The 26,277-nt window shown below is 36.9% G+C and overlaps 1 long non-coding RNA gene and 1 pseudogene across 3 annotated transcripts; both read right to left on the reverse strand.

Moving 5' to 3' along the window:
- Positions 1 to 7,655: 7,655 nt before the first annotated feature.
- LOC117090438 lies at positions 7,656 to 25,790 on the reverse strand. Of its 2 annotated transcripts, none has more exons than XR_004440007.1 (6): positions 25,474 to 25,790; positions 24,156 to 24,511; positions 20,392 to 20,580; positions 12,450 to 12,664; positions 8,265 to 8,341; positions 7,656 to 7,718 (listed from the first exon to the last, which is right to left on the reverse strand). It is a non-coding gene; the product is annotated as an uncharacterized LOC117090438 (long non-coding RNA). The 2 variants fall into 2 exon arrangements; XR_004440006.1 differs by having other exon boundaries at positions 8,252 to 8,341; positions 25,474 to 25,789.
- LOC117090437 lies at positions 21,737 to 23,606 on the reverse strand (annotated as a pseudogene). The gene has a single exon (XR_004440005.1). The product of XR_004440005.1 is annotated as an RNA-binding protein with serine-rich domain 1-like (transcript).
- Positions 25,791 to 26,277: the final 487 nt, after the last annotated feature.

Here is a 26,277-nt window from a genome sequence, read left to right on the forward strand (position 1 = left end):
TATAAGAATTCTCCTTTCTTCACATCCTAGCCAACACTTGCTATCTTTTGATATTTTGATAATAGCCCTCCCAACAAGTATAAGTGACTATCACATTGTGGTTTTGATTTGTGTTATTCTGATGATTGCTGATGTTGAGTGCCTTTTAATATACCTGTTTGACATTTGTAAGTCTTTGGAAAAGTGTCTATTTTGGTCGTTGGCCCATTGATTAGTAAGGTTAACATTATTATTACTATTATTTTTACCACTGAGTGGAACAGTTTCCTTACACATTTTGGATATTAACCCTTTATCAGCTACCTGGTTTGCAAATATTTTCTCCCATTCTATGGTTGTCTTTTTATTTTGATTATTGCTTCCTTGGCTGTGAAGAAGCTGTTTAGTTTGATGTGGTCCCACTTATTTATTTTTGCTTTTATTGCTTGTGTCTTCGGTGTCATATCCAAAAACTCATTGTCAGGACCAACATCATGGAAATTTACTACTTTGTTTTCTTCTAGAAATTGTGTGGTTGTAGGTCTTATGTTTAAGTCTTTAATTCATTTTGAGTTGATTTTTGTATATGTAAAAGATAAGGATTGAATTTATTTATTTATTTATTTTGCATTTAGATATCCAATTTTCCCAACACCATTTACTGAAAAGACTATCCTTGGCCCATTGTGTTTCTTGGTGCTGCTGTTGAAAATTAATTGGTCACATGTGTGGTCTTATGTTCCATTGGTCTCTGTTTCTTTTTTATGTCATTATCATACTGTTTTGATTAATATAGTTTGAAAATAGGAATTGTGATGCCTCCAGCTTTACTCTTCTTGTTTAAGATTACTTTGGCTATTTGGGGGGTTTTGGAGTTCCATACAAATTTCAGGATTTTTTTTTTTTGCTATTTCTGCAAAAATTGCCCTTGGAATTTTCATAGAAAATGCATTGAATCTGTAGATTACTTTGGGTAGTGTGGACATTGTAACAATAATGATTCTTCTAATCTATGAACATTGGTTTTCTTTCCATTTCTTTTTGTCCTCTTCCAATTCTGTCAATTTTTTGTTTTATATATTTTACATGTCTGTTGTTAGATGAGTATATGTTTGTAATGTTATATCTCATGGATGTACTGAACTTTTACCAATATATAATATCCTTCTCTATCTCTTGCAAATTTTTGACTTAAATTCTATTTTGTTCATTAATAATATAGCCACCCAAACTCCTTTTGGCTGCTATTTGCATGAAATATCTTTGTCTATCCTTTTACATGCATCTTTTTTTGTGTCTTTCTATCTACATATGTAGCATGTATATATAGACAGCATATAGATGGGTCTTGTTTTCTCTAATACATTCTACCTTTTAATTGAAGAGTTTAGTTGATTCACACTCAAAATAATTACTAAAGAAGGACTTACTTCTGCCATTTAGCTATTGTTTTCTGAATATCTTATGTTTTTTCTCAATTTTTCCATGACTGTCTTCTTTTTGTATCTGGTGTATTTTTGCAGTATACATTTTGTTCTCCTTTTTTCTGCATATTTTATGGTTATTACTTTACTGGTTACCTTGAGTGTTACAATTACATCTTATAACAACTTATAACAAATCTATTTTGAATAATGCAAGCTTAAATAGTACAAAAGGCCTCTGCTCTTATACATCTTGGTACCTCTCTCTTTATATTGCTATATTCACAGATTACATTTTTAAACATTGTGTGCCCATTAATATAAATTTATAGTTATTCTGTGAATCTAACTTTTAAATTATATTGAAAAAAAGAAATTATAAACCAAAATACAATAAGTACAATAATGCTGGTTTTCATGTTTACCAATGTAGTTACTTTTACCAGTGTTCTTTGTTTTGTCACATGGCTTCAAGCAATGACTGTCACTTCATTTCATGCTGAGGGATGATCTTTAGCAATTTCTGTAGGGCAAATCTATTTGTAGCAAACTCCTTTAGATTTTGCATATCTGGTTATGTCTTAATTTATCTTTCATTCTTGAAAGATAGTTTTGGAGATATAGAATTCTTGGTTAACACATTTTTTCTTCTTTCAGTATTTTAAACATGTCATCCCACTGCCTTCTGGCTTCCATGATTTCAGATAAAAAACAAACAAACAAAAAAATCAGATGAAAATCTTATAGATGCTCCCTTGTATAAAACAAGTTACTTCTGAGGCCAGGTGCAGTGGCTCATGCCTGTAATCCCAGCATTTTGGAAGGCTGAGGTGAGCAGATCACTTGAGGTCCAGAGTTTGAGACTAGCCTGGCCAACATGGTGAAGCCCTGTCTCTACTAAAAATACAAAAATTAGCCAGGTATGGTGGTGCACACCTGTGGTACCAGCTACTCAGGAGGCTGAGGCAGGTGAATTGCTTGAACCTGGGAGATGGAAATTGCAGTGAGCTGAGATCATGCCACTGTATTCCAGCCAGAGCTACAGAGCAACAGAGCAAGACAAAAAAAGAAAAAAAGGAAGGAAAGAAGGAAGGAAGGAAGGAAGGAAGGAAGGAAGGAAGGAAGGAAGGGGGAAAAAGTGAGTTACTTTTTTCTTGCTGCTTTCAAAATTTTCTCCTTGTCTTGTACCTTTGACAATTTAACTATAATGTCTCTCAGTGTTAATCTCTTTGAATTTATCCTGCTTGGAGTTTATTGAGATTCCTGGATGGACTGATGGATAGATACATCTGTTATCAAATTGGGAAAATTTTAGCCATAATTTCTTCAAACACTTTTTTCTAATCCTTTCTATTTTCTTCTCCTGGAACTCCCATGATGTGTATGTTGGTACGCTCAATGGTGTTCCACGGTTCACTTAGGCTTTATTTTTCTTTCTTTTATTTTTTTTTTCTACTCTTAAAACTGGATAAATTCACTTGCCATATCTTCACATTCACTGATTCTTTTTTCTGCCTGTTCAAATATGCCATTAAACCATTCTAGTGAATTTTTTAGCCCTTGTACTTTTTATCTCTGGAATATACTTGGTTCCCTTTTATAATATTTATCACTTTATTGACATTCCTTACTTGTTTAACACTATACACACATGTTTTGGGCAGCATATTCATAATAGTTAGTCAAGTGCATATTAATGAGTGAAAGGAAAAACTGGGGTATATACATATAATGAAATATTATTAAGTCATAAAAAATGAATGAAATGCTGATACTTGCTACTATTTGCATGAAACTTAAAACATTCTTTGAATTGAAAGATTTCAGACACAAAAGGTCATATTTTTTAGGATTCCATTCCTATGAAATATTCAGAATGGGCAAATTTATAATGATGGAAAGCAGATTAATCATTACCAGGAAATGAAAGGAGGTAGAATAGGAAATAATAACTTAATGTGTTCTGGGTGTTTTTTGGAGTGATAAAGGATTTTTAAAATTGAAAGAGGTGGTGGCTGTACAACATTGTGAATACACTAAATATTATACCACTACATTGTACAGTTTTAAATGGTTAATTGTATGCTATAAGATTTTCATCTCAATTTAAAAAATAAAGAAGGCTAAAGAACATAATTACGTGCACATGTACCCTAGAACTTAAAGTATAATTAAAAAAACATAATTTCATTAAACCTAAGAGACAAATGAAAAACCTTGAACCCCTAAATGACAGAAAACATATTCCTTTCGGGTACATATGAGATATTTACTAGAGCTGACAATATGGTGGACCATTAAGCAAGCCCACAGTGGAGTTTTTGTAGAAACCCATAAGAAAAAATATAGAAAAGGCTTTGAAATAAATCCATTTACTCCTAAATAACCAAATAAAGTAACTTCTAAATAAAATATTGTTTTATATGGGTGTCTCACATAATATCCATATTTGCATGTAACAAACTGATGTTCAGAGAGAGGCTGAATAACTAACATTTCCAGATTACCTAAGTAGTAAGTAGTAGAGTCAGATATCCCAAGTCTATGGTACTTAATCAGTGCATTACTGACTATATTGACAATCAATTGTTTGGAGAAAGACACAAATAAAGGTAAAGTGATATTTATAATTCCCCCGTAAGTCTGTTAGTTACAGTTTGTTCAGTATCGGGGTTAGAACATTTTATTCAAGCCAACTATATTGTGTGTGTCATTGCTCTAAGGGGAACCGAGTTAAACTATAAGTGTGGATTAGTGTAAGATAAAAAACTAATACCAAAAAAAAAAAACACACTTTGAAAGACATACATTTCCTGTGAGCTATGAATAAAAAGATTTTCAGAGAACACTGCAATTACAAACTGGAGATTTCATATTTATATTTAAAAAATTGTTAAAAGTGGAAAGTTAGGAAATCAAGAGTATTGTAATTGAATACATAAGCAGTTAACTTCATTCACAGAAGCTATTATGGTTCTGAAAGAGGAAGTTATTATATACAATCCTTAGAAATCTTTGAAGAAACATGTCTGTAAATGAAGATACCCAGTGAATTTATTTATTTACACTTAAAAATTATTGACTAAAATTATCACTAATTGTTAAAATTTTTTATAAAGCCAACTAGGCATTAGGGAAGAATTTTAACCATAGGTTTGGCACTAATTATGAAATAGGAAATAATATAAGCTAACAATATATACATACTGCTTTCCATCAGTGCTCTCAACCAAGTTTTCCTGCTTTGACCGTGATGCTTGCTGATAGCTCTAAAATCTCTATCAAGCTCCAACTTAGAGATTTATTTCTGACTACCTATATGTATCTCCTTCATACAAACTTTTCAAATACAACGTGTCCAGTGACAGTTCACTTATTCTACTCATATTACACTTATGCTCACTCTTTTGTGTTGGTTAAAGCAGTAACATCTAAACCATCTCCTTCAACATTAAAATTCCAGAAGCAGCCTAGAAATTTTGCTCTCTTGTTCTCTTTGTATTCAAGTGGTAATGAAACTCTGTCTTTGGATTTTTTCTTTTCCTCACCCCTCCCACACTTGAACCGTCTCCCTTAAGATCCTCATGATCTTTTATATTCCAATAGCTTCCTAATTGATATATTTTCACTAATCTCTTATACTTAATTAAGTTTCCAAATGGATTCCAAAGTTATCTCCCTTTAGAAAAATGTGATCACATCACTCTACCATTGAAATTTCTATTAATTCTGCATTACTAAGGATTAAATCCAAGCAAACTGTAACCTCCTCAGTTGAGCCATATCTCCTTCTTCAGCTTCTCCTCAGGACAAACCTTTCTAGGATCTCCATGTTGCATTCACACTGAAATTTTTACCATTTCCAAATTCTCCTTTACTTTTTATGTCCCAACACCTTTATACAGTTACACATTGTTTCTCCAGCATGTATCCTATTCTACCCTTCTGCTTCATGAATTTACCCTCATATTTTAAGATCAGGCCACCTACTCTGCAAAGTCTTTGCTAGCATCTCCTGGGAGAATTTGGCATTTCCATGCCTATATGCACTCAGCATTTTGTTCATTCCTAATCATAACATTTATATTAGTAGCACATTACAGGAGTTTATGTTTGTCTATCTCCTCTACACAATAACTCTCTGCCATGGGCATTTTATTTACCTTTGTACCTCAATGTGGTTGATAATATAATAGGCTCTCAATAAATATGGTTGATCAAAAAATGGATGGATTGATGTAACCTCAGAAACTGGTATTAAAATTGAAGAACATTATCTAATATTAATATCTGCACATTTCCAGATGGCATTGGGATTTTCTTTTTTCTATTATTATTATTATTATTATTATACTTTAAGTTCTGGGGTACATGTGCATAACGTGCAGGTTTGTTACATATGTATACTTGTGCCATGTTGGTGTGCTGCACCCATCAATTCATCAGCACCCATCAACTCATCATTTACATCAGGTATAACTCCCAATACAATCCCTCCCCCCTCCCCGCTCCCTATGATAGGCCCCGGTGTGTGATGTTCCCTTTCCCGAGTCCAAGTGATCTCATTGTTCAGTTCCCACCTATGAGTGAGAACATGCGGTGTTTGGTTTTCTGTTCTTGCAATAGTTTGCTGAGAATGATGGTTTCCAGCTGCATCCATGTCCCTACAAAGGACACAAACTCATCCTTTTTGATGGCTGCATAGTATTTCATGGTGTATATGTGCCACATTTTCTTAATACAGTCTGTCACTGATGGACATTTGAGTTGATTCCAAGTCTTTGCTATTGTGAATAGTGCCACAATAAACATATGTGTGCATGTGTCTTTATAGCAGCATGATTTATAATCCTTTGGGTACATACCCAGTAATGGGATGGCTGGGTCATATGGTACTTCTAGCTCTAGATCCTTGAGGAATCGCCATACTGTTTTCCATAATGGTTGAACTAGTTTACAATCCCACCAACAGTGTAAAAGTGTCCCTATTTCTCCACATCCTCTCCAGCACCTGTTGTTTCCTGACTTTTTAATGATTGCCATTCTAACTGGTGTGAGATGGTATCTCATTGTGATTTTGATTTGCATTTCTCTGATGGCCAGTGATGATGAGCATTTTTTCATGTGTTTGTTGGCTGTATGAATGTCTTCTTTTGAGAAATATCTGTTCATATCCTTTGCCCACTTTTTGATGGGGTTGTTTGTTTGGGATTTTCATGGTGTTGAAATTGTTAAGATGACAAATACAATGAGTGAAGGATTATGAAGCTCTGATTAACCAAATTTGGAAAGCACAAAACAAATCAAAAAGTATAAGGCATAAAGAAAACAAACAAGATTCTCATAGCCTACAAAAGGAATATAAAAGGACGAGAATGGGGAAGGCAATCACAGAGCAGTATTTTGGAAATCATGGAGGATAAAAATGGAGTTATCATAGACTTGCTCTTAAACACCTGGAATATTTAACAGTTTGAGACTTGGATAAGGACATTTTAGAATGATTTCACCTAGCAGTTAAACGAATGGAACCATCTAACTCTTAGACTTGGATGAAACTAAAATTAAAAGCCATTTTAATATGATCATAAATTACAAAATGAACACATAGAGGTTGGCAACCTGTTTTTACATTTAGGAGTTGTCACCCATTCCTAATACAATTTTCCTCAAAGCCAAAATAAAATTCCCTAATTTTGTGTCAGAAAAAAATACTGCTCTACTCCAATATGGCATTTATTATTGATCATCTTGCTTTAATATCTTCTTTTACTAATCTATCCTATTCACAATACAGTTTCACAAAAGAAAGTTCCTGTTTTGTCAAAACTCTACCTCAAAATCTTGCACTGACTTGCCCTAATGCTTATTAAATTGAGTTTAAAAAGATATTTTTACAAAACTTCTCAGTGTTATCTACCTCTTCCTTGCTTCACTCAAACCAAACAAAAGCATTTTAGGATCTGTAAGCAATCCTCATACTTTCTCATCTCTTACTGCTTGATTTTTCTCCTTTTTTCTAAAATTTTGTCTAGGTTTTTCTCCTTTCATATACTTTACTATATCAAATACAAAGCTTTTCAAAAATTACCTCTCAAAGTATAGGGTTTCTGTTCTGATTTCAAACAGAGTCAGTTTGTATACTTACTCCGCCACTTCAAAGTGGACAGTCACAAAGTCTCTAGACTGGATTCTTTATTGGGCTATCTTAATGCAAATAGCAGGGCCTAATTGTACTAGAGACCCATGGACAACTTACCTCAACAGGTCAGGGATTACTTTTGTCCATTAGCCAAATGGTAATGCTTCTTTCATCTGTCAACAGCAAATAAAAATAGAATAATTTGTAGAGGTTAGTAGTAGCAGTAACACAATTACTGTGATTATTATTATTATTATTTTATTATTTAATGTGCCTATTTTCTCCTTTAAACCTACACAGCATTTTCTGTCCATCTATTCATGTTATTTTTATAATTATTTGTATTCATGTGTCAGACTTTCTGTTCATTTTATTACTTTCTTGACATCAGGGACTTTTCTTTACTCTCTTTGTCTTTTAATTCCATGTTTATACTTCTCCACACACAAGAATTCAAAAAATATTTGTTGAATTTTAAAAATATCTGCTAAATATTTAATAACTGAAGTATGGTTTTCTTTGTCATTAACATTCTAATAAGAAACATGAATGTCTTTGCAAACTCATGGTTTTCCTGGTATATGTTATAATGCCAGACACCATGTAATAACAATGCTAACATCATTTTATTAATTGGCCTCGTAGGATGAACCCAAATTAATCAAATTACTCAGGTTAAAATACTAAAAGTTAAAATCTAACTTACTTTGCTAAATTACCTTCATGGTTCTCACTTCTTCATGTTCGTGATGTCTATGTTCAAATCGCCACTTCTGAGACATCTTCTGCAATCACTCTGTAGATCATAGAATTTTTCAAGTCATTTCACCACTTGTAATACAGATTTATTAATTTATTTTATATGTCTTGCCTCTAGAATGTAATTCCATGAAAACAGAGACTTTGTTTTGTTTATCTCTGTATCCTAGCACTTAGAAGTGTAGTTGGACTCTGATAGGCATTCAAAAATTATCATTAAATTAATGAATGAGTGAAAACAAAGATGTCTACATGAACACATTTTTGGTATATAGAACACGACAGAACTATTAGAATGATTCAAGAGGCTTTAATTTAAACTGCAGAAACAGAAAAAAAAGAAATCAAGGTGGCAATTAATAAGTCAGCTAGCTAATTTTTTAACTAATCCAGTCCTTACTGTGAACTTAATTTTTAATTTGTTTAAATTATTCATAATAATAAATTAAATTCAATTAATTTAATAAAGCTAATGGGTTTTTTGCAGCTTATCAGAAAAGAAAAAATGGAAATAGCATCATGACTTCTAAATCATTGCTAGTTACTTGTTCAAAATATTTTAATTTAGGGCTATGGTATAAGTGCAGAGAGGAAGAAGGGAGGAGATGTGGTTGAGAAGCTGACGTTTTTTAGCCCTCACGGAATGGCATCACCTATATGATCCACACCAGAACTGACCTTCTAAGGGTCTTACCTACGTATAAATTGGAGAAAATGGTACCAAAATACAACTCTAAGCTACTTAAGCTTGCTCCTTTTAAGGCACTAGGCAAATATATTTAGAGGCATAAAAAGACCCAATGATCCATTCCTGGGTATACTCTACATGTGTTAGATCTCTACAAGTTGACTATAAACTAATTTTCTGATTACCTAGGTCAGTGGTCCCCAACATTTTTGCACCAGGGACTTGTTTCGTGGAAGATAATTTTTCCATGGAGGGGATTGGCAGGGGCATGGTTTCAGGATGAAACTGTTCCATCTCAGATCATCAGGCACTAGCTAGATTCTCATAAGGGGCATGCAACCTAGATCCCTGGCATGAGCAGTTCACAATAGCGTTCGCACTTCCATGAGAATATAATGCTGCAGCTGATCTGACAGGAGGCGGAGCTCAGGCCATGATGCTTGCTCACCCGTCACTCACCTCCTGCTGTGCAGCCAGTTTCTAACAGGTCACAGATCAGTACAGGTCCATGGCTTGGGGGTGGGGACCCCTGACCTAGACGATATTTATTATATATAGACAACACATCCAGCAACCAAGCTTCATTATTTCTTAAGTCCTTCAAATTTGACAACTTATTTTTAAGTTGACAAGCGTTTCATGTACTGACTTCTATGTGCAAAGCACTGTGTCAGACACTAGAGATTTACCAACATACAAGATGCTATCTTTTTATAAGTAAAATGCTGACTAGTGGGACAATGTACAAGGTAACAGAAAATATGATGCAACACAAATAGTAGGATAGAAATAAGCAAAGTATAGTACACAAACACATGAGAAAAGTACAGTTTTTAAGATAGCATCAGGGAAAATTATGAGAAGGAGTAGTGGGTAGGCAAGAATAGTTGGACAATGCATGATATATATACCAGCATTCTCCCAAACTGTTGGACATTGCTAGTCCAATAGACCCTAGACTTGTTCTTACCCTACTTTGCTTAGTTCTTTGGGAAGGCATGGCCAGTTTATTAGACTTGTCATAGATTACGAAATCCACCTGCCATCACTCTGATTTAAGCAGATATGTGTAGGACAATAACAAATGGTGCTAAACCAAAAGAAATATGCATTCACTCATGTGTTCATCATGGCACTTTTCACAATCACAAAGACATGGAATCAACCTGGGGTCCATCAAGAGTGGATTGGACAAATAAAGTGTGGTGTACATAAACCATGGAATACTATGCAACCATAAGAAAGGGTGCATGGCAACAACATGGATGTACCTGGAAGCCATTATTCTAAGTGAATTAATGTAGAAACAGAAAATCAAAGGCTAGGCGCAGTGGCTCATGCCTGTAATTCCAGTACTATGGGAAGCCAAGGCGGGCGGATCACACAGTCAGGAGATCGAGACCATCCTGGCTAACACGGTGAAATCCCATCTCTACTAAAAATACAAAAAATTAGCTAGGCATGGTGGCAGGCACCTGGAGTCTCAGCTACTTGGGAAGCTGAGGCAGGAGAATGGCGTGAACCTGGGAGGTGGAGCTTGCAGTGAGCTGAAATCGTGCCACTGCACTCCAGCCTGGGCGACAGAGCAAGACTCCATCTCAAAAAAAAAAAAAAGAAAGAAAGAAAGAAAGAGAAAGCCAAATACCTCATGTTCTCACTTGTAAGTGGGAGCAGACCACTAGGCACTCATGGACATACAAATGGCATCAATAGAAACTGGGGGCTACTATGTGTGGGAGGTAGGGAGAATGCCAAGGGTTAAAAAAGTTTGGGTACTATGCTCATTACCTAAGTGATGGGATCAGCATCTCAGATCTCAGCATCATACAATATACCCAGGTAACAAACTTGCCCATGTAAACTGTGAATCGAAAAGTTGGGAAAAAATGGTGTTAAAGAAAGTTGGGGGGCAAATGGAAGATGGATAAATAATGGTCCAAAGTCAGTGCAGAGGCTCATATGAAGGAAAAAGAATGGCACAGGAAATTTCAGGTAGGTCAGTATATCTGGAACATAAAGTTTGAAGAAAAAATGCTGAGATGAAGCTAGAGAATTAAGCTAAACAAGTTGATGATGCGCATTATAAGTGATATTAAGAAGGTTGGATTTGATAATGAGGGCAATGAGGAGTGAACCAACTCTTGTGTCCTTCTGGTTTTCACTCATTCTAATCACACCAGCTCTTTAATCTGAAGTATACCTTTAGTTTCCTTTTTTTCCCAATTCATTGCCACCCCCATGATTTGGCCTTTGTCTTGAAGCCATGCCTCACTAGATTGGCCTTTTCCTAAAGACTGCATTTTAGTGGTCTTACTTTTAAATTGATGTTAACAATTTCATTTTTCAACCTCCTATTTCTGGTCTTTCTATAGGACTTGTACATTATACTTAAAAACTAGCTCCTTCTCTTCTGAACTCATCAGTTTCTTATCATAATTAATCAATTGCAGTATGACCAGAGTCATGCTTTCAACATTTAGCTTTGATAAACTGTCCCCCCGCATTACTTTAGATCAGGTACATTTTCTACACTCTAGATTATCTTAGGCCATAGCTTTGACAAATGTTTTGCAACCAGATTTCAAGGGTTGATATTGCCCTAGCCTTTTATACCCTCCTCATTTTTTCCAGGCTCCACTAACAGTTTCCTCCCTGACTAGAAACCTGACCCAGTCAATGCTATACAGTTTAACTGTTTCTGCCCATGCTTCCTCAATCTTGCATCCTCAGGATCCAGCCCATGTGCTTTCCCAGCTTCCGCTAATACATGGTGATTAGGTTCTACAACTCCTTTGAAGTTCCTTTTTACCCTTAATAATCCCAGTACTTTCTCATCTGAATTATACAGTACTTTAACCCTACTTATTGGTCTGGTAACCAAGGAGGGAGGTGAATGCAGGTAGATCCTGAGATGGGAAGCACTGATTTTCTTGCAAAGCAGAGTCCCCTGCAACTGCCTCAAGCAAGGTAGATTGAAGGGAAAGTTGACCTTTAATATGAACTAGTGAGCAACTTCTAAAACACAAATGGTTTGGGGAGATCTTGAAAATCAAGGTTTATGATTGCATTGACTAAAATATTGTAATCACAATTCTCAGGGCCAATTCTCAAAGAAGGTTGAATTGTCAAGACCCCACTCTTCCCCCACCATAGTTAGCAGACTTTCCAGGGCTGAGAATTCAACCTTTTTTGGAGCTCTGCCACTGTTACGGTTAATTCCCAGGCTTTTTCCTCACCTTGCTGCACTCCGGTTTCAGATGAATACCTTTATATGCCACTAAGGAGGCCTTCTGACTTCCATGCCTCTCCTTCAATTGCTAAATGGTCACCCACAACCTTTGCTGTCTTTTTTGAATGACCCTAATTCTCATTGACCTTCAGAAAGGACCTCTGATTCCATTGTTCTTGTAATTACTGCTCCCTTCACTCTCTCAAAATCTAGAGACATTTCGCTCACCAGTGAGTCCTCCTTCACTGTTTTCTCATCCATGTTTTTCCAGCAACTGCACTGCTACAGCATGTGTTCTATCTCTCTCCAGTGCTCCACCTCCAACATCTTGTTTTATGATTTTCTTCCTTAAACAACTCTTCATGCCAGCTGTCTTATATTGACTTCCCAGAGAAACAAACTCTGTGTTGAAGATTTGCAGAGTGAACTTTTTGGGGGAGCACCTGAAAGAGTAAAGGTAGTAGGATCTTCCTTTAGAAGTACACTCTTGACCGGTGCAGTGACTTAGGCCTGTAATCTCAGCACTTTGGGAGGCCGAGGCAGGCAGATCACTTGAGGTCAGGAGTTCGAGATCAGCCTGGCCAACATGGCGAAATCCCGTCTCTACTAAAATACAAAAATTAGCTGGGCGTGGTGCGTGCCTGTAATCCCAGCTACTTGGGAGGCTGAGGCACAAGAATTGCTGGAACCCAGGTGGCAGAGGCTGCAGTGAGCTGAGATCATGCCACTCCACCCCAGCCTGGGTGACAGAGCAAGAATCTGTCTCAATAAAAAATAAAAAATAAAAAAGTAAAAAATAATCTTATTTGCAAAACCTACTTGGCAAAGGACAAGCCTACAGAGAGGGGAGATGAATTGGGAATACTAATTCAGTCTATCACAATCCAGTACCTAGAGTTGGTAAATAAAATTTCTGAAAGAACCAGTGCATCAAATGTACTTGATCATAGGGGAATAAAGTATGACGTGTTGCTGGTTCTTAACAATACACATCACATTTTTGTCTGTATCCTTAATCCATTTATTAAATAAGCTATAAGATTTCTACTTTTGCTGCTTTTAAATTGATCCCAGAGTAGGAGAAAGCACTCCAGCAGATTCAAGCATACAAGCTGCCTTGCCACGTAAACCTTATGATTTAGCAGATACCAATAATGCTCAAGGTTTGGCATTCGATAAAGATGTTAAGTGGATCCTCTGGTAAGCCTCAAAAGAAGAATCACAATGCACACTCCTAAGATTCTGGAGTAAAGTCACAGCCTCCTTTTGTTGTAAATGCTCTTCTTCATGGAAGCAACTTCTGGCCCCTAGTGGACCTTTGTAAAGAGTAATCATGAGATGCCAAGTGGTTTGGGCTGTCCAACAAGAATGTTAGTAGAGGGTCAAAGAGTGGATGAGTTTTGATTTCCCTGGGAGAAGTTGACAGCAGCTTTCTCTTTATGACAGAGCAGTAAGTCATTTTTTAATTGACCCGTTTATGCTAAATTATGACATTTGTATGAAATGCAAGTGTGGGTAGAAAGATGAGAATCCATGCTCAATAGTAGAAGGAATGGCTGGTACTGATCCTGGACCTACTCCTAGGAAGATCTTTCTCACTGTCCCCTCCCTGGACTCTGCATCATGGGAAGGGTGACATCTACAGGTTTTATTCCCAGGACTCCACATGAGCTGGTTTCTAGTTAAAGTCGGTCAATGAGCATCCTTGGCTGAAAAGTGGTGAGTAGAAGGAAAGGAGAAGGCAGGGTTTTCCTCCTTTCTCTCTGCCAGAAGCGTCTCTAGCAGCACCTGCATCTCAGTGGTTCCTGTTCCTGCCAGACAAACCCACTGTTGAAGCTGTTGCAGGTGAACCTTGTCCCTGGGCTCTAACACCATGTCTTCCCTTTAATGCTTGGTGGTGGCTTCTGTTCCTAACCTGTAGATGGTCTTACCATTTTCTATTTGGCTTTTCATCTCTTCCCTCACTTTTAAATCAATACACCACATTACACTTCTTGTGTTGGAATAATTGAGGTGATTTCAGTTTTACTGGAGAGATCTCTCATGGGTGAAATAGCTCTGGAGAAAGTGTGTTGATACCCAGTGTGTGTTACTTTCACATTGTAACAAGAGAGAACCCTTATTAGTTGGGAAAATGTTAACATAAGAAAAAAAACTGCTTTAATAATGCTTTCAGTCTCATAACTTCTTTTTCCAGAAATAAAAGTTTTTCCTAAAGTCTTATGCAGGATACAAGATTAAAAGGTAGCATTATGTGGTTATTATAACTTCAATGACTAAAGCAGAAAGTTAAGAACAACATTAAAGAGACATAGATTTCTACTTGCAAAAGTAAAAGTTTACCTAATTCAAATGCATTCATTCAATTCAAGCGCTTTTGTATTCTTTTGTTTCTAATGATAGACAATTTTATAAAAAGCATTACATTCCTTATTTTTTCATGTATAACATAGGCCAAACTATGTATTGACTAATATTTGAAAGGTTATTCTAGATTGCATTGGCACTATGTAGATAAAAAAATAATGTATGTAGAACAGCAAAGTACATTATTGCTGTAATGAAGTACTTCATAAAGGAACCACATTTTCTTGATTTTAGATAAAGATATGTGAGTGTGAGACGTCTAATTTCACATGTGTTTCTTTCTACATCAACTAGAAAAGAACTAAAGAGTGAGTACCTTTCTTGCCAAAAATCATCCATTAAGTGGAAGAGCATTTACAGTATTCCATGATTCTACTTATTTTCGGATCGACAAAGTTTTTGTGCCACTATATTTTTTTCTTCTTACATTTTACGACATTTTTCAGCCAGTATGGTGTACCGTATACGAAAAAACACCTTATTTCTCTATTTCCTATTAGAGTCATGTAGAGTGTTAAAACATACATACCTCCCACTAACTCCACAAAGCATCTAAATAGCTGGAAGTAGGGTGCAAAATTCAGAGATAGAGTATAGCATAGACTGCACCCAAAGAAAAGAAGGAAGTTGCTGAGGTCCGAATTAATTGTAGCTATTTTACCTCTAACCTGAGCAGGAAATGATTAAAGAAGCTAAGGGAGATGAAAGTACAAAGATCATTCAACAAATAGCAAGATGCCCTATTATCAGTAGAATTAATTGTATCTCATTTATGTACAATTATGTTTTCATTTAACATAATGAATATCTATAGGCAAATAAATAAACTGTGGTATTTATTCATATAGTGAAATATTATTCAGCCTTTAAAAAGGAGGCGATCCTGCTGTTTGTCACAACAAGATTGACAATTTATGCTAAGTAAAATAAACCAGACATGGAAAGAAAAATACTACATGATCTCATTTATGTGTGGAACCTAAACAAACAAACAAAAAAGGTCAAATATACAGAAATAGAGAATAAAACAGTGGTCAGTAGGGTAAAAGCCGGAGGCAGGAAATAGGAAGATATAGGTCAAAGGATGTAAAGTAAGTAGCAAATATGCAGGATGAACAAGTCTAAAGATCCAATGTATGACATGATGGAATGTAGGTAATAAAATTGTAGTGTATATGGGATTCATACTAAATGAGTAGGTTTTAGCTGCTTTTGCCAAAAAAGATAAAAAAAGAAATGGCTAACTATGGGAGATAATGGATATGTTAAATTTTTTCACTATAGGAATCATTTTGCCATCTGTATGTATCCCATAGCATCATATTGACCACCATAAATATACACAGTAGGATTTATTTTTACAAAATAGCAATACTACTCATGATATTTAAGATGTCAATATTAAGCACCAGCACACCTATATCATCAGTCTATATTTATAGCTGCCACCCACACAGAGATTCTACATGTATATGCAAGCATCTATTTCCTTATATCCACAGTAAAGTGTAAAGTAATTATACCTGATGAGTTACAAATTGATATACATATTATTTTATTATAAGTCACTTTCTGCTTAGTTCCTTTTCACATTACAACTATGGTGTGATATTGTTATTGGTGAAATTATATGTGTTGATATGTTAGAGTATGCTATGATTTACATCCCGGGGTAATAAGTACAGATTTATAAAATATTTGCCTTCTTTTAAAAAAAAAAAATTGAGCATTACGTTTAAATGGGATTGAGAATCACTGCCCCAGAATGAACTCACTCCTTGAAAATTGTTTCCCTAAACACAGTGTTCGATTACTATTTTATTCTTAAATGTGGGCTGTCAGGCAACTACTATCAAATTTGAGAAGTCTCTAATGAAAAAGAGAGACCAAAACAAAACAAACAAAAGCCTTTCAAAAAAAGTGGAAAAAAAAAAAAAGAAAATGAAGACTAGATAATTTTTTTAGAAGGGCATGTGTCCATGCATATGTGTTTGTACAAACAGCTTCAGATCCTAAACTGTGTGGTCCAGAGATCCTAGGGAGTCCCTGAGGCCCTTTCAGGGAGGCTGCAAGGTCAAAACTATTTTCATAATAATACTAAGATATTCTTTTCTTATTCACTCTCATACTCTCCTGGGTGTATAGAGGAGTTTTTCAGAGGCAATACAATATGTGATATCACAACAAATTGAATACAGAAGTAGCTATGAGAATCCAGCCCTCTTCTGTTAAGCCAGATAGTCAAGAGATGTGCAAAAATATATATATATTCAAAAAGTTACTCTTCTCATGATATTCTTTTTGTATTAGAAAATATAGTTAAATTTTAGAAGTAATATTTATGTTAGCATGTAATGGGTTTGTTATTATGTTTAAATGAATAACTGTTTTACATACTACTCAGTTTTAATTTCTAATAATTAATTTCTAATATATTAAATACAAATGTATATAACCTACATAAATAAAAGTTTTTTGAAATCCTTAAGAATTTTGGGTATTTGGGTTCTTAAGACCAAAATATTTGAGCACCATTGATATATAACATACAAGGTATATATCATTCATATGTATGTATACACATAACACATGTATATATTTGTGTACATACAATGCATACACACATATCTATTTACAATTTTTTAAAAAGTTCTTTCAAACATGAAATAAAAACAGAATATCATAATAGAGAAACAACCAGAGATAAACATGTATATTTCTTGTATATTCAAGATAAAGTAACTAAAAAAATTTCTTTTTAAAAAGTTAGAGCTGAAAACCATGATTACGCTTCTCATAATAAATAGAAAAGATGAAGTGATGGAATAAATAAGGGGTGAGATAAGAAAATTAGAGAATAAGTCCAGAGGTTCCAAGTATCCAGTAATGAAATTTTCAGAAAGAAAATGCAGAGCAAAAATTCAAAGAAACTATACATAAGATTCAAATAACCAAAGGACACAAGTAGCCAGATCAAGTGCCAAACAAAATAAATGAAAAAATGTCACCCATATGCATCATCATTCGGGCCCACACATTGAAAATAAAAAGATCCTAAATCTTTTAGAAGGAAAAAATGTGAAAGATCAGAAATAAAAGTGGCAATATTTGAAACTAGAACAAAATGGAGAAATAGCATAACCTTTGGATTGAATATGATTTCATGCTGGAATTGCGTATTCAAACTGTCAGTCAACTGTTTAGATAAAATAATGACATTTCTACACAGGCAATATAACGAAAATTTCACCTTGTGTACCTATTTCTAAGTAATATTCTGGAGGAACAGGTAGTAAACCCAGAAACATGAAGGTAAAATGAATTTAGAAAATCGAGGAAGCGCCCCAGGACCGGCATACACTTCCAGGGTCTGCAGCAGGCTGGGCAGAAACCTGGCCAGAGAAACCAGGAAGTGGAGCTCCAGGAAAGTGCCTCAAGGAAAAGTAATTCAACCTGTGAACTTTCTTTAACCAGGTGCAAAATTGTAGTGAGAAGGTATTTGCAGGTTAGGAAGAATATTGCCTTCTACAGAAAATTAATCACATTTAGAAATGAGAAAATAATTAGCCAAAGCAGGAAAGGTTGAAATGAAAGAGAAAGCAATCATAATACAGCATTCTCAACTTATGTGGACTGTAATTTAACAAAAAAGGAGTATGCCCTTTCAAGTCAGTTTCAGCCAAAGTCTTGTAAACTTCCTGGACAACAGAAATGCAGACAAGGTCTACAGTCAGAAATAAGAGCGGCTAACGTGAATGCCTGGAGACCTAGATTCAAACATGCACCAATCTGTGTGTATGAATTTCAGAATATTTTATGTGAAAGTAGCAAGGTATAATTTCATATTTATGAAATTAAAATAAAATTTTACATACTCTTTTATAGTATAATAATGATACTTCATACTTTTAATCAATCTGAAGCACTTTATAAACATTAGCAAATTAAGTCTCACAATACCCCATGCAGTAGTTAAGAATAATCATTCATTATATACTCAATAGTTAAAATGAGACATCAAGAGATTAAGTGATTTATTTCAAGATCATACATTCCCTGAGTTCTAGAGAGAATATTCAGCTACAATTTTCCCTCTTTTGCTATAGCTCTCAATATTCTCTTGCCATTTGTATCATTATAGAGAAGATGCTGTGCTATTTCATGTAATTATCAAGGTGCAAGCTCACCTGCTCATCTTTCTTACTGCTTTATTTGTGAAGTTTCCGTACCTCCCCATTGGTAGGATACAAGATAAACACACTTCTTACCAATTTCTCCTCTAGAGTAGTTTTTCAGTGTATTTCTTAATATAAGTTTTTCCCACATAAGCATATCACCAGGATAGAAATCTACATTTAACAATTTCTGCTTTGAAAATTTCATTCAACATTTATTAACCAAATATTTATTAAGTGATTTTCTATGCCAAGCCCAGCCGACTGGATTCTTACCATCACAGGTCTTAGTGTCTACTAGGAAAGAAAGAATATTTTTAAAAGCAATTATAGTCAAGTCGGCCAAGAGCTACGAAGAGGTAGTATAATACCAAACAACTATGAAAACCGTACCTAGATTAGAAGTTACTGCATAATAGTCTTCCTAAAGCAAATGACTTCAAAGTTGAGGTCTGAAAGATGAATAAAAATTAGCCAAGTCAAAGCAGACAAGAGAGCTCCAGTTAGAAGGGAATACTCACGTAGCAGCCCAGAGATGAAAGAGCCTGCTGTGTTCAAGAAGTTGAAAGATACTCAGAGCAACTGGAAACAGAATGAATATGAGAAGAAGTGGATGGAAACAAGGCTGTAGAAATGGAGATAACAGCATGTTAAGACATGTTAAGGAATTTAGATTTTTCTAAAAGCAATGGGCACCTCTGAATGATTTTAGGCAAGAGGTCATGTTTGTGTTATGAAACACCATTCTGGCTGCTGCATGGGTACAATGGGTTAGAAATGTGCATACTGGCGGCAATTAAGTGCCCCTACTGTGCTCTGGGCTAGAAATAATGGTAGTCTTTACTTCTGTGAAAGAGAGTAAAATGACAGTGGAGAAAAAGAAAATATATTCAAGAGATATAAAGAAATTGAATCAAGAGTGATTGATTAAATATGAGGATAAAAGAGAAAAGAGAGGCTCAGAAAATTTTCAATTATTCCCAACAGAATAAAAGACTACAGAAGAAAAAAGAAGCTTCCATCTTTGTCTGTGAAACAAAGTTAGTTCTGTGAAGTTCAGAAAACAGGAAGAAATTGAAATGCTACACAAAACACTAAAGATGAAAGAGGGGTATTGGAGTTAAATATTTAAGGATTTGACATTATTTGGGGGAAGAATAGAATGGGAATGAATGACTTTGGACTTAAGCATACATGTTAAAATGCAAAGAGAAGCATTAAAATAGTTGAAACATAGTGATTAACTTTCAAACCACAACTGATAAATATGTAATCAAAACTGTTAATTTTTCTTACACTGTAATCAATGAATAGAGACTATACAATTTTTTTTCAAGTCTACTTAGAACATTCATAAAAATTGGCCATCTGCTACGTAAACTCAACAGGATACTCACAGCGAATTCAAAGAGAGAGCAGGGTAAGCTCAACGTTGAAGAAAGAGACCATAACATTTCAGATAAAAAAATTCAAAAAGTAAAAAACAGCCAAATAAAAACCAATAAAATAATTATTAAAACTAAAGGATGTTTCTTTGAATATTTGTAAAATATGTATTTTTTAAAATGTTAGTAAGATTGATTCAGAAAAAGGGAGAAAAGTCACATGAACAATAATTGTGTACATACCTCTATACTTTGCTTTGCTTTAAGAAAGATGAGGTCCCTTGGAATTCTTTTGTGATGTGGCTTTGAAGTTGTTTCGCATAGTTTTTGCTGGCCTCAGACAAGGTGAAGGAGAGTGTCTCTCTAGTGTTTATCTTCTTGTCGTAGGAAGCATAATGTTGGCTCACCTTACCTTTCAATCCGCAACCCATCCTTCAACAGATATAGGAAATAATTAGGTTTATATGGTAGAAGTACAAATGAACTATACTGCCACTGTCTGGGTACCCAGGAATAAATGAATGTCTTTTAAAAAAAAAAAAAAGAACAAAACCTGACACAACAGGTTAAGAAATCTGAGCAGTATCCCAGATTATAAAAGCGTGCCAGAACATACCAGAGTGTTCTGATTACATTACCCTTTCTTGAACAAACCTCAATTCCTTCTCTTCTCATAAAACACTGCACGGAGGAAAGAGTATCACTGTTCAGACACCTACATGAACTGCTTTAGTTTCTCTCACCTTTTCCAAAGTTACAGGCAAAAACCCATAGTACCTTTACAGTACCCCTTTAAGTTTTTTTTGTTGTTATCTTCCCAACTTTCTATTTTTCTACTTCTAAGAATTTGTAACACAGATGCTGAGAAAGAAGGATAAAACTCAACTGGCATATGTGAGGTGATATTAGGGCAGAGGTCAGCAACATTTTCTGGAAAGAAACTTGTTTGTAAATACCTTAGTCTTTGCATGACACATAGCCTTTATTGTAATTACTCAACTCTGCCATTGTAGTGCAAAAGCAGCTTTGGACAATATGTAAACAAATTGGTGTGGCTGTGTTCCAATAAAATTTTATTTACGAAAACAGGTGGTGGGACAGATTTGGCCCAGAGGCCCTAGTTTGCCCGCTCCTGTATTAGAGGCATCTCAAAAGTCCTCCAGTTTTTAGAAAACAAAAATACCTTTTTCTTCTGAATTTCTGAGATCAACATTTTCTTTATCAAAGGCAAAAGTTTTTATTTCAAAATTGTGGATAATATTTGAATTACTAACACTCACAGTAAGGTATGTGTGACTAATAGCCAAATTTTTCCTGAAACAAGGCTTCTGTACTCAAGAGGACTATACCCCTGAGTTAGGGGAAGGAACTCCTAAACGGTGCAACACCACTCAGATAGGGGAGGTTCAAGAGCCCTGAAGTCCAAGTAGTGCATACTTAGGTCAAAACTCATGTAAGTGATGCATAATGGACAAAGGATCTTATCAAAATAAAATCTAATGGCCAAGAATTCATAATTGCAGCCTCCTATCTTTTCAGCTTACTCCCATGAGTATCCACTTCTTATGAATCTTTTTTTGTTTGTTTGTTTCAATCTTGGGTTTATTCAACACAATTCTTCCACTCTACACAACAAAGTACAAACACAATGTCATCTAAAATGCTACAAAAGTATAAAACTCAAAGAGAAATTTTATAGTACTGACTGTCCAATAAAAGCAAAAAAAAAAAAAAAAAAAAAAAAGCAATGTACATGTTGCCAAGATAACCTGAAAGACCACCATGAAGGGCAGGCACAACCATGGCTGCGTGATGATCCCGCAGAGCTGGCTCTCACTCGCCAATTTCAGAGTAGGATGGTGGGGTGGGGTGTGTGCATGGGTGCACGGACAGACAGAACCATGCACAGAAACTACCGTGGGTGAGAGAATCTTTGGGGGGGGGTGTGACCCTTGAAGTCGGAAGAGGCCTGGAGAAGCCGGGTCTAACAGAGTTGGCAACTGCACTAAAGCTGGGGACGGCTCCCTTTCCAAAAGGACACTGCCCAGCAACAGCAAGGGCACGGCCTGGCCACCATCTCAGGTCACCAGGGAAGAGAAAAGTGTGCTCCCAGGCAGGCAGGGTCACACCACCCCCAGAGCCTCACTTGTCCCAGGTGGCCCTGCCACTGAACTGACTCTTAGAAACTGGAAACGGGTGAGCTTTCTAGCCAGAAAACCGGAGGGAATCTTGACAGGCACACAACACCCAAACCAATAGCACTTCTGCAGCCAGAGCCCGGCCGGCAGAGGGGTGCTGCCTGCTGCCTGCAAATTCTGCCTGAGTGAAGGGTTTGCTTTCCTACTGATCTTCCTTTGGCTAGAAAAGTGACAAAACTGAGCTGGGTGGGGTGTAAGTTACCGGGGCAAGAGCTTCAGTGGCCTGTTTATCGGGAGGAGTTGGAGCTGGAGCGGCTCCTGTGGCGGCTGCGGCCCGGGGAGCGTGATCTCTGGCGCACGGGAGACCTGCGCCTCAGGGAGCGGGACCTTCTCCTCATCCACGGGGAGACCTGCGCCACATGGGCGGTGGTGGCAACATTCTCCTGGGAGGGCTGAATCTCCTGGGGGGGTGGCCTAGGCCAGGGGGCCAGCACGGCAGTGGCAGTGATCTCCTGGCCATCTTTGTCCTCCATCCATGTGCTTCAGCGCCTTGTCAGCTTCATCTGGATTCTCAAACTCTACGTATGCATAGCCTTTGCACAGATGGGGTGCATCCTTTCCACAGGCATGTCAATCATTTTAATTTTCCCATAGGTGGAAAATATCTCCGTGATGTGAACCTTTGTCACATTCCTGGTGAGTCTCCCAATATGCACTTTGGTGGGCTTAGGAGCTGGGCTCCGCCTTTTCCTCTCCTTTTCATCTCTTTCAGGTGGTTTGGTTTTGGAGCGGGAGCGCCTCTTGTGTCTGCGCCGAGAAGGACTTGGAGAGCCGGAAGAGCTGCTGGAGCTGGAGCTGCGGAAGGTGCTGGAGCTTCCTGAGCGGCTGGAGGCTGAGGAAGAGCTGGAGCCACTGCTTGAGCCAGTGCTGGTGCTGGAGCCTGAGCTGGAAGTGGAGCTGGACGGAGATCTGGTACTGCTGCTACCACTGGAAGCGCTGCGCCTCTTCCGGGTTTTGTCCCGGCCGCCATCCTTCTCACTCGACTCCTGAGCGGTCTTTGCGTTTGGTAGGTGAAGGAGTCCTAGTGCTGGACTTTTTATTATTTTCTTTGACTCCTAGCAAGCTCTTCTTTTTCACTCCTGATAAATCCATTCTCCCCTTCTGAGGTGTTCAAAGCAGCAATGGCGGCCTCACTTATCTGAACTCTCACTTCTAACTTGATTCTGAGAAACGATCCCTAATCGATTGCAATTTACGCCAAAGAGCAGCATCTTTCCGCCGCCACCACCTCCTCCTGCTTTCCTCAGCCGCGGAGGCGGAGGGCGGCGCCGCTCTGACATTCTCTTATGAATCTTAAAGCCTCACTGAGATGTTCAACCGGTGGAACATAAGTTTTCACTGCATATTACCCTGTCTTGTCCTTACTTCCGTGCTATCTGTTTAAATAACTTGGTCTAACATAATCATCATTATTTTGCGTATAACTTTCTCTCCCTTGCCTCCTTCTCCTTACATGTGTGCAGCTGGCTAATCTGCTATCCAAGTTAAATCTAACTCCTAACCTATTCTGTGTCTTTATCTAAGCTCCCAATTCTAACAAATCTCACTTTAAATTTTCAACTGCAAACTGAATGGGTTCCCCATCCTGCCCGGGTAGTCTCCATGTTCTTCAGTCAGCTTTTTCTCCTTTCTCTGAGATCCGCTTTTCTTTGTACTCGTACCTCTGACACCCTGTATTAGTTTTCCTATGATTAAGTAACAAATTACCACAACCCTAGAGACTTAAAACAACACACATTTATTATCTCACAGTTTTTGTAGTCAAAAATCCAGGTATGGCCTGGCTGAGTTCTCTGGTCAGGATCTTACTGAACTGATATTAGGGTGTTGGCCAGGGCTGCGGTTCTCATGTGAAACTGAGGGCATCTTTCAAGGTCACTGGTGTTGGCAGAATTAATTTCCTTGCAGATGTAGGATGGAGGTTCACATTTTAGTTCTGTCTATTGACCAGGGACCACTTTTAGCTTCTAGAGGCCATACACAGCGTCTTACCATGTGGCCAACATAGGCAGCTCATGACATGAATGCTTATTTTCTTAGAGATCAGCCAGCATACATCACTCTAATTTTCTCTTCCGTGACAAAATGGGGAGCAAAAAAAATTCTGCTTGTGAAGAGCTAACTACATTAGGTCAGGGTCCACTCTGGACAACCTCCTTTTTGCCCTGTAACAAGAGAAAGACAGGAGCAGTATCTCATATTACTGGTTCCACCCATGCTCAAAGAAGAGAGTATACAAGGGTAAGCCTCATTGGGGATCATCTGAGAATTCTGTCTACCGCATACCTCTTCCTCACTCTCAGCTGACGATTTTACTTCTTAATTCTTTAATTTAAAAAAAAAAAAAAGCACTATGAAGGAAACGTCGTTGTTTTACTGGTGAGTCTACCAACATACCTTCATTTAACTCCTGCTATACTTTGCCTTCAGATCTGTAGATATGGGCAAATTACTCATTCTCCTACCTAACGGCAAGCCCATCTCCTGTTTATTGAATCTTATTCCAGTTTACCTACTTAAAGTTTCGGTTATTCTATAATAATTGCCTCTGTTTTCTTCTGTGTCATCTCTTTTATTCCCTCCTTGAATTAAATGATTTCTATCTACATATAAACAGTCAGTAATAGAACCATCTAAAACAAAATAGAACCACCTAAAAATTTTTTTGTGGACTCACATTCCCTTCCAAGCATGAGCCCATGTCTCCACTGCCCTTTAGAGCAAAAATCACTATTCTTAATTATCTTAACTTGCTCACCTACCCTTTTCTCTAAAGTTTACTTGAATTAGGTTCTTCCAACACTTTTAATGAAGGAAATAACAAAATCTTTTTGCCAAATAATCCATCCTCAGCCTTCATCTTACATGAACTCTCAGTAGAATTTGTCACAGTGGATCACTTCCCTCTTCTTGAACCATTTTTACCTCCTGGGTTTCTGAACCCTATTTGTCTTGATTTTCCTCAGTGTGGTTTCTTCAGTATCCTTTGTGAATCTTCCTTCTTGTCCAGATCTCTAAATACTACAGTACTCCTCATCTATCAGTTATGTGTTGCTACAATAATGCTCATTGAATACCGTTCTAAAACTCAGAGTCAATCATCAATAAACACTTACAGCTCACTTACCTGTGGGGTTTAATTGATCTCTAAGACTGCACTCAGCTGGGCTCACTCATGCACCTGTGGCTGACCCTGTATCTACCATTGCCCTTCTAGCATCAGAGGGGTTAGCCCAGGCATATCTTCTCATGGTAAGGGTAAAGTATAAAGAGCATGAGCAGAAATATACGACCCTCTGCTTGCATCACTTGGCTATGTCAAAGCAAGTTGCAGCTCTAAGCCCAGAGATAGGATGGAAGGGTCCCACAAAACACATGGTAAAGACTGTGTTTAGCAGAAGGGATGACAATCTGGGATCTTTAGTGCAACGAATCAGTTACAGTGAGGCTCACTCTTTGTGTCTCTTTTTCTTCTTTGTCTATACTAACCATTTAGGTGATTTCATCTAATCCCATTCCCTCAAATATCAACTCAATTGTTGACTTCCAAATACAAATTTAAATCTCCATCTCTGAGCTCTACTCTCAACTCTAGACTAACTTATCTAGTATTTATTTGACAGCTCACTCCAATTGGACATCTGTCTAATAGATACCTATACCTAATATGTATGTCCAAAGCAAACACTTGATTATTCTTCCTTAACCTGCCCGTACATCTGCATTTGTGACATCATCTGCATTTGTGACATCATCTTTAACTACTTGCTCAGGCTAAAAAATGTGGAGTTATTCTTGACTTCTCCCTCTAATGTATTTACCAGCAATCTATAAACAAACCCTTTGGCTCTGCTTTCAAAATATATCCCTTATCTGATTATTTCTTACCAGCTTCACTACAATCACCTATCCCAAGCCCCTTCTTCTCTCA

The sequence above is a fragment of the Trachypithecus francoisi genome, unplaced genomic scaffold (genome assembly GCF_009764315.1).
Source record: "Trachypithecus francoisi isolate TF-2019V2 unplaced genomic scaffold, Tfra_2.0 Lachesis_group11, whole genome shotgun sequence".
Lineage (NCBI taxonomy): Eukaryota > Metazoa > Chordata > Mammalia > Primates > Cercopithecidae > Trachypithecus > Trachypithecus francoisi.